The sequence below is a fragment of the Rattus norvegicus genome, chromosome 19 (assembly GCF_036323735.1).
Source record: "Rattus norvegicus strain BN/NHsdMcwi chromosome 19, GRCr8, whole genome shotgun sequence".
In the NCBI taxonomy this organism is placed as follows: domain Eukaryota; kingdom Metazoa; phylum Chordata; class Mammalia; order Rodentia; family Muridae; genus Rattus; species Rattus norvegicus.
Window position 1 is genome coordinate 14,281,789 of NC_086037.1, and position 12,154 is coordinate 14,293,942.

At 41.9% G+C, this 12,154-nt stretch overlaps 1 non-coding gene across 1 annotated transcript; it reads right to left on the minus strand.

The window, feature by feature from the left end:
* Positions 1 to 453: 453 nt before the first annotated feature.
* LOC134483731 (U2 spliceosomal RNA) lies at positions 454 to 641 on the minus strand. The gene has a single exon (XR_010060613.1). It is a non-coding gene; the product is annotated as a U2 spliceosomal RNA (small nuclear RNA).
* Between the last annotated feature and the right edge of the window lie 11,513 nt (positions 642 to 12,154).

The window sequence follows — 12,154 nt, forward strand, 5'->3', positions numbered from 1 at the left end:
AGGTAATAACAATTGAAATGTAAATAAGAAATACCCAATTTAATAAAGATGGAGAAAAAAAGAGAAAAGTGTCACACATTTAAAACAGAAGAATATGGACCCTAATTTTAAAGCACAGCTCTGTCAATTAACTAAACCTTTAAAAAGCTCAGAAAATCAGGCCAAACAATATTTTCTCGGTTTATGTATCTGTAATGTCGCATAAATAATAATGTCCGTTTCTTGCTATTGTGGAGGGAATTAAATAGATAATATGTAATCATGGAAATTTTGAAGTACCATCCACTTTTCTGTTCATTAAATCACTCTTCCTCATTTCATTGATCAAGTATGTATGTTTTCTTTTCATAGTTACATGTATAATAAAACCAGCATAAAAACCTTCAGAATTGTATAAGCTTTCACTTTTAACAAATTAAATTAGTTGTTCTTTGTATTTCTGCTGAACATTTAAATGTTCTTTATATGTCCCAGTGCGAGTTTATTAGGTACCTATAAACTTTAAACTCTTTGCCTGAGAGCATGAGTACTATTTAATTATATAGTAACTACACTCAGGCTGTCTTTGTATTAGAACCAATTATATCAGACTCTAAGAAAAATTACTACACTTGATCTTAGCCAAAAGGCAGAGAAGCTATTAAGAAAAATTACTATTGCTTTAAAGTTTGTGTGTGTATGAGTGAGAGTATGAGTATGAGTGTCTGTCTGTGTGTGTGTGTATGTGTGTGTGTGTGTGTGTGTGTGTGTGTGTGTGTGTATGTGTGTGTGCAGCACATGACCAAACAACTTTCAGGAGCCATTTCTCTCCTTCTGTCATGTGGGTCCCAGGATGTAACCCAGATGTTTGACTTTGGCAATAAATAATATTACCCACTAAATAAATAAATAAACAAACAAAAAACAAGCCACAAATCAACTTTAAAAGTAAAGGCCAGAAGTTCACAGAATAGTAGCATTGGCCTTACCATATCCTTTCTTTGGGGATGGGAAAATTAATGTTCTGAAATCCATGACTTTCAGGAATTGTGATATTCATGGAAATTCAATTCCTTTGCAGATGCTCCAGTTGTTGTGGCCAATTGCTAGAAAGGTCAGCTTAAGCTTGCAGGACCCCCACCATCCCTCCCCCCACCCCACCTCCACAGAAAGCTCAAAAGACACTGCCCAGAACTTACTCCACATTCCCCAGAACCACTTTCTTTGTCCATCATTTCTGTGAGACGAAAGGTCAGACTCCTTCACCCTAGTCTCTCCACAATTGACATTCGCCCCTCCCAAAACACTTCTAAGACTGGAAAACATGTCTTAGGATGTATCTGCCAGACTCGGACTGAGAGAAACTAGGGCACTGGTTGTCACTACAACATTGGTGACAGAGGACGCCAAGTACTCTGTAGGAGACAATAGAATGTCCAAGAAGGGACAGCAGATGTCATGGGGAGCAGACTTTGCCTCCCTGCTAATGTTCTCCCTGTACTGAGCATAAGCTGAGGTGGCCTTTCCAGGAGACTTTCCCGGGGCAGAGCCACTGAGCATCTCCTTCTTCCAAAGCCAAATTTTCCTCTAGGCTTGATTATAAAAACCTTAGTAATTCCTATGCATCTAAATGAATGTTTCCTTCCAAATCCTGCCCAAAAATGTCTCATCCTAACTCAAATTATCCTTCTTCACCAATATTAGCCATTAAAAATTCCTGAGAAATAATACCAGTTTGAATATGCACTCAAAATGTTCTCCTGTCTTATTATGTACAGGTGCTTGAAATCACATCAAGAAATAGCCTGCATGGAAGGTTGCAATGTGGGTGTGTGTTAGGGGAACACTCATGAAGCCTTGTGCTTAGCATTCAACGGTTGCCACAAAATTCCTTAGGAGGAAGACTTGAAATCATTATGGTGCTAGAAACAGTGTGGAGGCCAGTTGGCATAGGAAAGTGAAACATTAGAGCCACCATTGAAGGCTCCTGTTGGGCCCTACCTTGGTGTTTCCCTCCCCCCTCGCTGAGCCTTTCAGCCTGCTATAGGAAGAAATTGTTTACACCTTTGACAGCTGCTCTTAGCCCCTGATTTGGGGCTGGGATTTTCCATGGCACCCTTCCTCCCCACTGAGCTTTCCTGCTTCTTGTTTTTAAGAAGCTGTTTATGCCCCTGATTGGGCTGGAACTTTCACCACACAGACTTGTCCTATTTTCCTGTTTGGGGATTTTCACCTGCCTTGTTGATTTTCCACGGCTTTTGCCTTTGGTATATAAGGAGATCTCAGTAAAGCCTTGGTGGCACTCGCTAAAAAGGGGTGACCCGTGTAAGTGTTTTCTTTCAACCCCACAAACCTACACCTGATATTCACACACTGTTGGCACAGGCACTGACAATAGGTATCACAATAGAAACTAGTAACTAGATTTAACCAAACTATCACATTAATGCTGTATTTCGTGGTATTTTTTTTTTTTTTTTTGCTCTCCTAGAACCTGGAAGAGGCTTGGGGTTTTCTAATCCTACTCATAATTTATTATCCTTCCCAACACTATGGGCTTTGTTCTGTTAATGCTAACAGCGGCATCCAATACCTAGGATATTTTCTACTGACATGTGTGACATGAGACAAAACAGTCCCTGTCATCCCTCACCTGAATAAACTTCCTTAGAGGACTGTGTAGTTGGAGGGTCCTTCTTTCCTCTCCAAGATCGAGAAACATTTCCAGTCTTCAGACAAGTGTGTCAGCCATTGTCCAGTGACTGTGTTGAGATGTCCACATTGTCAGCTGAGTGTCGTCATCCAGCCTGCCCTGTAATTGTTGTAGATGATTAATAGGGTTCCAGCCCTAGGATTTAATTCAGTGCTACAGTACTTGCCAAACATGCTCAAAGCCCTAGCTGCCACCCTAGTCCTGTGTGCTCTAGAGAAAGAAAATAAAGAACCACATTGTCTATCAAGTTTCTCCTCCAATAGAAGGAGAATCTGCATCCAGTCTTTTAAGTAACTCTAAGCCCCAGCTTCCCCACAGCTCCCTGCATCGATTGCACTATTGGTGCATTTTCAGTAATTCTCACTTTCTTTTTGGTGTGCAAAGAATATGCACCATGTAAGTAAAGTGTGTGTGTGTGTGTGTGTGTGTGTGTGTGTGTTCATCCATGAACTCACTATAAATTATTATCAAATGACCCAGAAGACCGTGGAGAAACCTGTCGATGTGCATGCAGAATTATGTTACTACCGTTCCATGGCACCTTGCAGGTAACACTGAAATACTGGGCTGCTTTAATAGAGCCTAAAACCAGGCTATGCATGGTTTTCGGTGAGATTGTGATGTGCAACACCACAACAGAGATCAGCAGAAGCTTCATTTTTTCCATGCTGCTGTTACCAAGTGAGGCAAAGCCTCATCCCATAGAGAGTCTGGTAGGATCTGATGAAAGGAGTAAACTCAGGGTTGAAATCAAGCCTTTAGAAACAAAGAGAAAAATACAAAGTCAAGGAAAGCAAGAGCTGTCTTTTTCTTTTCTTCCTCTTTTTTTTTTTTTTTTGAGAAGATCCACAAGAGAGACAACCCCTTCCTCAAACTAACAATGCACAAGAGAGACAATACATGAATTAAAAATCAGAAATGAAATGAGGGACATAACAATAGACACCGAGCAAATTCCAAAATCATTAGTTCTTACTCCCGAGGACTTTACGCCAGAAAACTGGAATATTTATTCGATATTGTTGATTTTGTAGACAGATAACAATTACCAAAGTTAAATCCAGATCTGGGAAGGTATCTGAATAATACCCCTAAGAAAATAGATACACTCATTAAAGGTTGCATACATTATATATTATATTGCTTTCTTTTTGCATGATTAAACCCCTTCAAGGACAATTAGCTATGTTATAGAAAGTGTTACTTTTAAAACAAAAGGACAAAGAGAGAAATTGTGGAGTCACTGAGATACACTTCCCAGACAGGATCAAGGAAAGATGGCTGAGAGATTCAAGCAGGGGCTGGAACGCTGCCCTTGAGAAGGAAATGTTTTTCTCACTTTACCTTACACTATGCTGTACTGTGTCTGTTTTTTGTGGAAGCAGCTCTCATGCTCTCTGGGTTATGACAAGTAGATTGTGATACTAGGAAGAGGGGTGATTTGCTATACAGATATTTTAAGGAGAAGCCTTAGCTTACTCTCACTTCTTTGCCTAGTCTTGCCTCAGTCGTTCCTGGTATCATGGGAATAACGACCTTATTATATCTTGCCAAAAGGGAATGTGAGGTAATGCATATTCATGCCTATATAAGGGTTAATAAGCTTGTAGCTGCATGCAGTTGCATCTGCCTTTGCTCTGCATCCCCTGTGTCCTGGTTATTTGTGACCGTACCTGGGCCCCCAACGCACTAGCTGTTGACAAGCATCACCCTTCTCAGTGTTAGGTATATATTTTTTTGAAATCTATGATGTGGAGGCATATTACAGCAACAATATGAAATAGCAGGCGGGCATGTATGAAAATGCTGTGTTTAAGCTAGGTGTGGGGACAAGTCCTCAAAAGGAGCTGTTAAGATGGGAAACAAATAATGCATTTGTTGCTGGAATTGAGTTGCCTCAGCTGTGTTGCTCTGCCTGCTCAGTGTCCATTCAACCTCACTCTGTTTCTACAGAGGAACTCAAGGTTTGCCCCAGCCGCCTGTGAGCTGTGATATGGGCAGAGAAAGGCCAGGACACAGTGGTGATTTCCCACTCCTCAGTTATGCTGAATTTTCCACTACTGTACTTGTATACACAAGTACAGTGTGGTCAGTTATTATAGATATTTGTCATTTCTTACAGAGGGCAACTATGATTGACTACACCCAATTCTATAAAAAACAAAACTCAGGAAACCTGGCCCTTGGCAGCAATGAATCAAGAAATATCTAGGATGGTGGGGCATGAATTCTGCCAAGCAATGAACTCAGATAGGTGGGTTTGTGAGGAAGATGTATAGTTGAATAGCCCAATAGATTCACGTTGTATCATCTTGATTTAATCTAAGGACAAAGAAGTGCAGTATCTCTGATGGCTTTCTTCTAACCCATGAAAGGTTCACTGGGGTTTGACCTCAGTTCTTTATTCTTCTTGCTGGGGCAGCAACACTCAGGGAAGCTTGAGATTGCCATAGGCACAGTATTAGGCTAGAAATGCTGAGTAGGTGATACTAAGTTGTTCAGATGGTGATACCCATTTCATTTGTTCTTAACGTGGACCTAAGGAAAGACAGATCAAGGTCCTTAGAATACAAAGATCATTTCCAGTTTTTTTTCTACCTTTCCTGAATGAAAGACTGTTTGGCAGAGAATGGTAAAAATTCAAGAATTGGTAGATAATACTTTGAATGAAGGGTGGGTTTCTGTGTTGGTTTTAGACAGGTTCTCAATTACCCCATCTTGTTCTCTACGCTGCTCGTCAGGTTCACTTTGAGCTCAAATAAAGCTGCTTCTACTTTCCAACAGGTAGTCTTACAAAGGGGCCTCCAAGGACTGTGAGGACAGCATTAGCCAATGAGAATTGAGGTGTGTAACCCACAACTATAGCTTTATCTGAAAGAACCTCAGACAGAGGAGACTCTCGCTCCAGTCCTGAGGACAATCACCACCCCATGAACACACAGGACTCAGTCTTGATGTAAAAACAAGAGGTTTACTTTGGGATACCAATGCACTGGGGCTCGACATGGTCCACACGCAGGAGGGATGTGAGGAGCCTCGAACAACAGAAATGTACAGTTTAAACAGTCATTTACGATCACACAGTTTCATTAGCTCAGCTATTTCGGTGCCAAGAATACCTAGGCAGATGTTTCTCGTCCTGGGATAAGGCCGTAACCACATCAATGTAGCTATTTCAGTAGGAAGGACGTCTGACTTGATATATATTTTCTTATCCTGGGGTTCCCAGGACAAGGACCAAGGATATCTGTCTTGGCAGGTGTTTCCCTTCTGGAGTTCCCAGGACAAGGCTATAGCGATGTCAGCCTATAGCACAGCTGCATTCAGTACCAAGGATATCTCACTTCTATAGTGGTCAGTCAGCTTCCCAGAGATGTTTCCTGTCTTGTAATTGCCCTGCAGTAAATATGTTCTATACCCTCTGTTCTTATGGTCGGGCAGCTTCCTAGAGAGTGGGTGGGAATGTGCTTTCTGTACTTTCTGGTCTATTTTCTAACGTCTAGGGGCTAAACGAGGGCCAGCTTAAAAGATTCTCATGCTTAAGAAATGGCTGTACTGATATCTAACGGAGATCTTTCATATCCACTTTCTTCCAAGTCTACCAGCCATCTCAGATTGTTGCTGTAATATGCCTGACAATCAAGGACACAGAAAAATAACTTGATACACAGCAAGGACATGGCAATCATATCCTGTGTCGTTATGTATGTTCTGGATGAGGTTTGTTAAAATGACAATATTGCACAAAGCTTTATATAGGACCCATCAAATTAAGGGTCACTATGCACTGTCATAGCTAAAATGGCCTGGTCAGAAGTGACCACTGGATCACTCTTCTGTAACTTCACATGAGAGGCTTGTGCTTTTTGTGTTTTTTATTTTTGTGTTTTTTTCTTATTTATTTATTTATTTATTTATTTATTTATTTATTATTTATTTATTTATTTATTGCTTTATATGTTGTCAGGAAGATAGTTCAAGTCATGGATCTGCCCCCAAAATCTGAGCTTTGCCACTAATACTGTAAACAGTATTAGTGTATGCATTCATTAAAATAACTGTTTTTTTTTTTTAGTAGGATAGATGCTTTTGTGTTTTGTAGGGTGATCCATGAAACAGGAGTGAAGATGCTTGTTTCTTACTCTGTCCACTGAGTTATATCTCTAGGCTTGTCCTACTCCTTTGGCTGCATTCCCCCCCCCCCCACATTTGCTGACTATTTTATTTTTCAGATGAAATCACACGTTATAGCTTAGAGAGGCCTGTAAGCAATCCTACTTTGGTAACTTAAGTGCAAAGAGGAGAGCCCCACACTCAGCCTGAGGGTGCATTCACTGGTGGCTCCAATATTTCAGTTTCCTCTGCTAACAGATCACCACATTGTTGCCAGGACCATAATGAATGCAATTCTTTCTCCTAAGGAATCTGGTGGCAACTGTCAAATGTTAAGCACAAAGCTTCAGGTTGTACCTATAACACACACCCACATTGCAACCTACCCTACAGGCTATTTCTGGGTGTGATTTCATGCACCTGCACATCATGAGACAGGAGACCTCTTTGGCTACTTATAGGAACTGGTGTGATTTCTCAGTAATCTTTAATGGGTAATATTGCTGACTGAGGAGAATTTGAGGTAGGATGAAACATTTCTCTGCAGGGATTGGGGAGGAAGCACTCATTTAGATACATAGCAATGACTTAGGTTTTTCCAATCAAGCCTAGAGCCAAATTTGGCTTTGGAAGCATGTGGTGCTCAGTGGCTATGCCACAGGGAAGTCCCCTGAAAAGGGTCCATCAGCTTTTGCTCAGTACAGGGAGAACATTAGCAGGGAGGTAAAGTCTGTTATCCATGACATCAGCCGTCCCTTCGTGGACATTCTATTGTCTCCTAGAGAGACCTTGGAATCCCTGTGATGTCACCAGTATCGTTGTGACAACCAATTCCCTACTTTTTCTCTTAGTGTCCAAAGGATATATCCACAGGCATGTTTGCCCGTCTTCTCAGGCGCTTTGGGAGAGTTGATGTTGATAGAGAAGAGTCTAGAGTGAAGCAAACGAAACCTAAAGGTAATGATGGACACAGGACATGGGGAATGTGGAGTAAGTTCTGGGCAGTGTATGTTGAGCTTCCTGTCAGGAGTGAGTGTGGGGGCCTTCAGATGGCCTTTATAGCAATGGGCCACAACCACTGGAACATCTCCACAGATATTGAATTCCATGATTATCACAATTCCTGAAAGTCAAGGTTTTCACATCATTAGTTTCTCCATAACCACATGGAGGATATGGCAATGCCTATGCTATTATTGGGTGAACTTCTAGTCTTTACTTTTACAGTGCATTCAGTATGTTAAATTGATATAATAACACCATAAGTAGTCATGGAGGGTATAACTTTTCTGAATTAAACAGGGCATCAATGTACTTCACTTTCATTGCTTCTTTAAATTCAGTGACTATCTGACAGTAGTAAGAGGGAGAGAATTGTGCTCCTGGCCATGACCTTATATTCTTAGAACTCCTCTGACTACCTCTGGCTGACGGGACCAATCTTACCTTCATACATTAGAGGTTCTGTGTGGCAGATATTTTTCTACAATAGCCAACTATATGGGGCAGGTAGAGAAAGAGCCTGTAACCTACTGGCACTTCTGGGGCATTTGTCATTTCAGTAGGGGGAATTAATAAGTCTGTTGACCATGTCCTCCCCCTACATGAATTTTTAATGCAAAGTTATTGGACGAGAGTAACAGTGTAGGATATCTGAGTATCCCTGATCAATCAAGTCATTGTGGATGCTGAATTGATGATCTGACTTCTGAAACCAGAGGGGTGAGGGTCCTGAAACCAGGTTGTAGCCTGCGTACCTGATAATAATCCTGGAGAAGGAATCTCTCTGGTACTTGTAAGCCTGTGTGGGCAGGCATAGGGAACACCTGGCTGCTTACATCTCTTGGTCTCTATATAGTAGTGGGGGAACTGTGATCCACTTAGGATGCCTCTTACACATAGACCAAACTCCTTGCAGTGACACTGGCTTCCAAGCATGTTCTCCTGTTTGGACCTCACTGTGGTCTGTGTATGCTCTATGCATTCGCCCCATGTGGGTTCACTTGTGTTATTCTACCTACAGAGGCCTGCAGACAGACGTCATCCCCTGAAAATGTCCTAAACAAGGTGCAGGCCAACGAGGAAGAGGAGAGGCTGAATAGAGAACTGGAGCTAACTACCAAGGAGAGAAATGAGCTGACAGATCGCCTCCTTTATGTGACAGGTGGATCCATGAGCAAGAGGTATGCATTGCTCCAAACAAACGACCTTGTTCTAAACCTCATCTCCCATAGAGAGGAGATTCAGAACCTGACCCTTAGTGAGGAGTGAGTTTGGAAATGGACTCTCTGATTCCACCTGTTGAAAATCTGAACTTGTGATCTGAGTGAAGAATTCAGGGATAATGTCACTGGAGCATGAGTTCCCAGTGTACAATTGGAAAGCCCTTGACAGGTGGCAGTTTGCAAGGTTCTAGGTGCTGTGAGTTTGTGGACAGTGTTTGTACTTGCTAGGAAGGTGACTGAACGCTATCATCTCATGGCAGCACCCTTAGGTAACAGGTCCCACATTGTTCATCTCCATGCTTAACTAGAAGGCCTGAGGCTCAGGCCTGTTCCTTCTTGTCTGTGTGCCTTAAACACTGAGACAGTAATGGTGCATACATTTCTACTGATTCTCATTGTGCTCTTTCCATATTTGTCTCTCTTTCTCATTCTCTGAGTCTGTTTACTTTTCTTTTCTTGTGGGTGTGTCCCAGTTTGTGTGTCTGTGTGTTCACAGGTCTGCTTGCATATGTACAACTTTTATATGTTTCTATGTCCCCTGTCCCTTGGAATTTAGGGGTCTGTTTTTGACCTCAGGATATACCTGTATAATAGTTTCATGGAGGTGTAAGTGCTTTATTTTGGAAGCCCCACTTTCAACAGTACAGTTCTTTGCCTGTGTGGTCACATTTGTCTATACACTTGTATGCCTTGGGCAGATTATAAGTTTGTGGCAATATCTGGTCTTATCTCCAGAATTATGTGTACTGTCTGCCTCTAGAATATTAGTTATTCGGCTTGTAGCATTCCACTTGTCAAAACAGGAAAAATGAAATCAGAGGTTTCTGGATGTGTGTGTGTGTGTGTTTGTGTGTGTGTGTGTGTGTGGTTGGGTAAGCTCTGTGGCCTAGGCTCTTGACAGCATAACAGGTTTGAATGCAGATCCAGCCCTCCTGATTCAAAAAAGTGAGCCAGGGAACCCTTTATCTGGGTGCTTAGCTTCTGTTGTCCTGGGCACACAATTCCAAGTTTCTGAAGCTGAAGAAGATCCAAATATGTAGAATTCAGAAAGTGTCCTTCCAGGGCTGGGGTAGTACAGGACACAGACTGAGTTCATATAGTCCTAAACCTCGATGTTCATTGGGTTCTATCTTCCTGGGGCCAGCCCCTACTTCAGGCCAAATCCATTTTATGAAAACTTGAAGATAAAGGAGAAAGAGGTCATTTCATTACTGCACAACTTAGACACAAAGAACATTGAACATCGTGAGAAATTTCAGGAGCTCAAGAAGGAGATTAACTTCTATCGGTAAGTACTGGTCAGAAGGGCCCATCACTTGTGGAATATCCATTGCTGCCTCTCTTTGTTCTGGACTGGAGAGCCTGCAGCTCTGGGTCCATGTCTTCTGCTGTTTAAATATCACTGTGCCGTGGGTCTTTTGGACTCAGTTTCAGTTCCATAAGAGACTGTGACTTCTCAGCACAGTGTCTATGCATCTTTAGAAGGCTCTGGATAGAACTATACTGATTCAGGCATCAGAGTGTTATTAGGCCGACCTGGGCCTCTGGGGTCATATCAGGTTTAACAAAGCTCAATGTGTGGACCACATGGTTAGCATGACCTCCCTTGGTTCTACTGTCCTCTTGCGGTTTTTTACTGCCTACTAATTGATGTTGCCCCGATGCATTGGGCTTTCATGGATAGTTGTAGATCCCTTGTTCTTTTGGAGAGACATGGACTGTTAGGTGCTTGGGTCACAGAAACAATTTATTCTTCCCTGGATTGGCCGTTTGCTGTTTGTGGAGCAGCCTTACATGTATGGAGATGTATTCTATGAAGTCTTTATGGGTATCTGGGTCCTGGTGGAGTTTGTGGGATTTGGCAGTTGGAATGGGAGGAAGAGGCTACAGGATCTTACTATGCAGAGTGTGTTTCCAGCAACCTGCACAGCCGGCTCCTGATGGACCAGGCATGTATGAAGAAGAAGTTGGTCACATTGAAGCAGGAGTGCAAGGAGTTACAGCGATATTTGTTTGAGTTGAACCCGAAGGATGAAGACGAACAGGAGAAGACCAGAAACCTCCAGACCCAGCAAAATGTGGTAGGAACAAGCAGCTGAGTCAGATTAACAATGTCTGATACCATTTGCCTATTGGATACATCTTTGCTTCCCCTATCATCTTTCTAATGTCCCCACACCCAATCAGTCACCCTCCTCATGTGATAGAGTTATTCATTGCTCTGTCTATGCACAAGTATTCTGGGATATTAACCACTTTTCAGAAACTGAATTATGGGCAATTATACTTCTCTGCCCTTTTTGAAACTGCAGTCCAGAAATGGTGACAGAGGAATAACATATCACATGACTGAAGGCAGCAACTTGACAGCTGGTATGCGTGTCCCCACCATATCCGTGTCTTAATAGCTGCCTTCTTCTCCCAGGTCTCAGGAACTGCAGGAGACATGGAATAGGACGGATCCCAGGAAGACAGCCCCCTGAGGAATGAGTTTCTCTCTCAGGAGTTCCCTGTGACGACAATCCTCACAGTCAAAGACTTTTTGTGGGTGAATATTCTTCTTCTCAGATAATTTCCTCAATGTTTAGAGACCCTACATTTATGTATCCGTATGCCAGCCTGTCTGGTTGAGGTCTTTCTCCTTTCTCATACGGACAACACCATTTGAGAGACATCTGAGGAGACAGCCTTGACGTCTTGTCCTAGAGGAGAAACAGCACTACAACTGTGTTTCTAAATGTTCATTAAGAAAATGCTGTTAAGAAATGTTTTTGGTTATGATTTTCATTGAAGTTTTCTTTTTGTTATTTCATAGTTATATATTCTTGTTACTGTTTTTCATTTTTATACCATTTTAGTTGTTCATTTTATGCCTGTTTTTTGTAAATTGTATTCCTTATGAATAAAAATTGATTTGTAACTCTTGACTCTTAAGACCATCTTATTCAAGGGTCCTTTGCACTCCTGTAGACTTAGATCTGACAACTGGATATGGATCTTTGCATGGTCCAGGCAGCATGGGTAAATAGGGAATTCAAAGCCACCAAGGGGTACACAGGGTGATAGTGTCTTTGTGTGGATAATGTGACTTTTTTTATGGACACACACTTTATGATGTAATCAC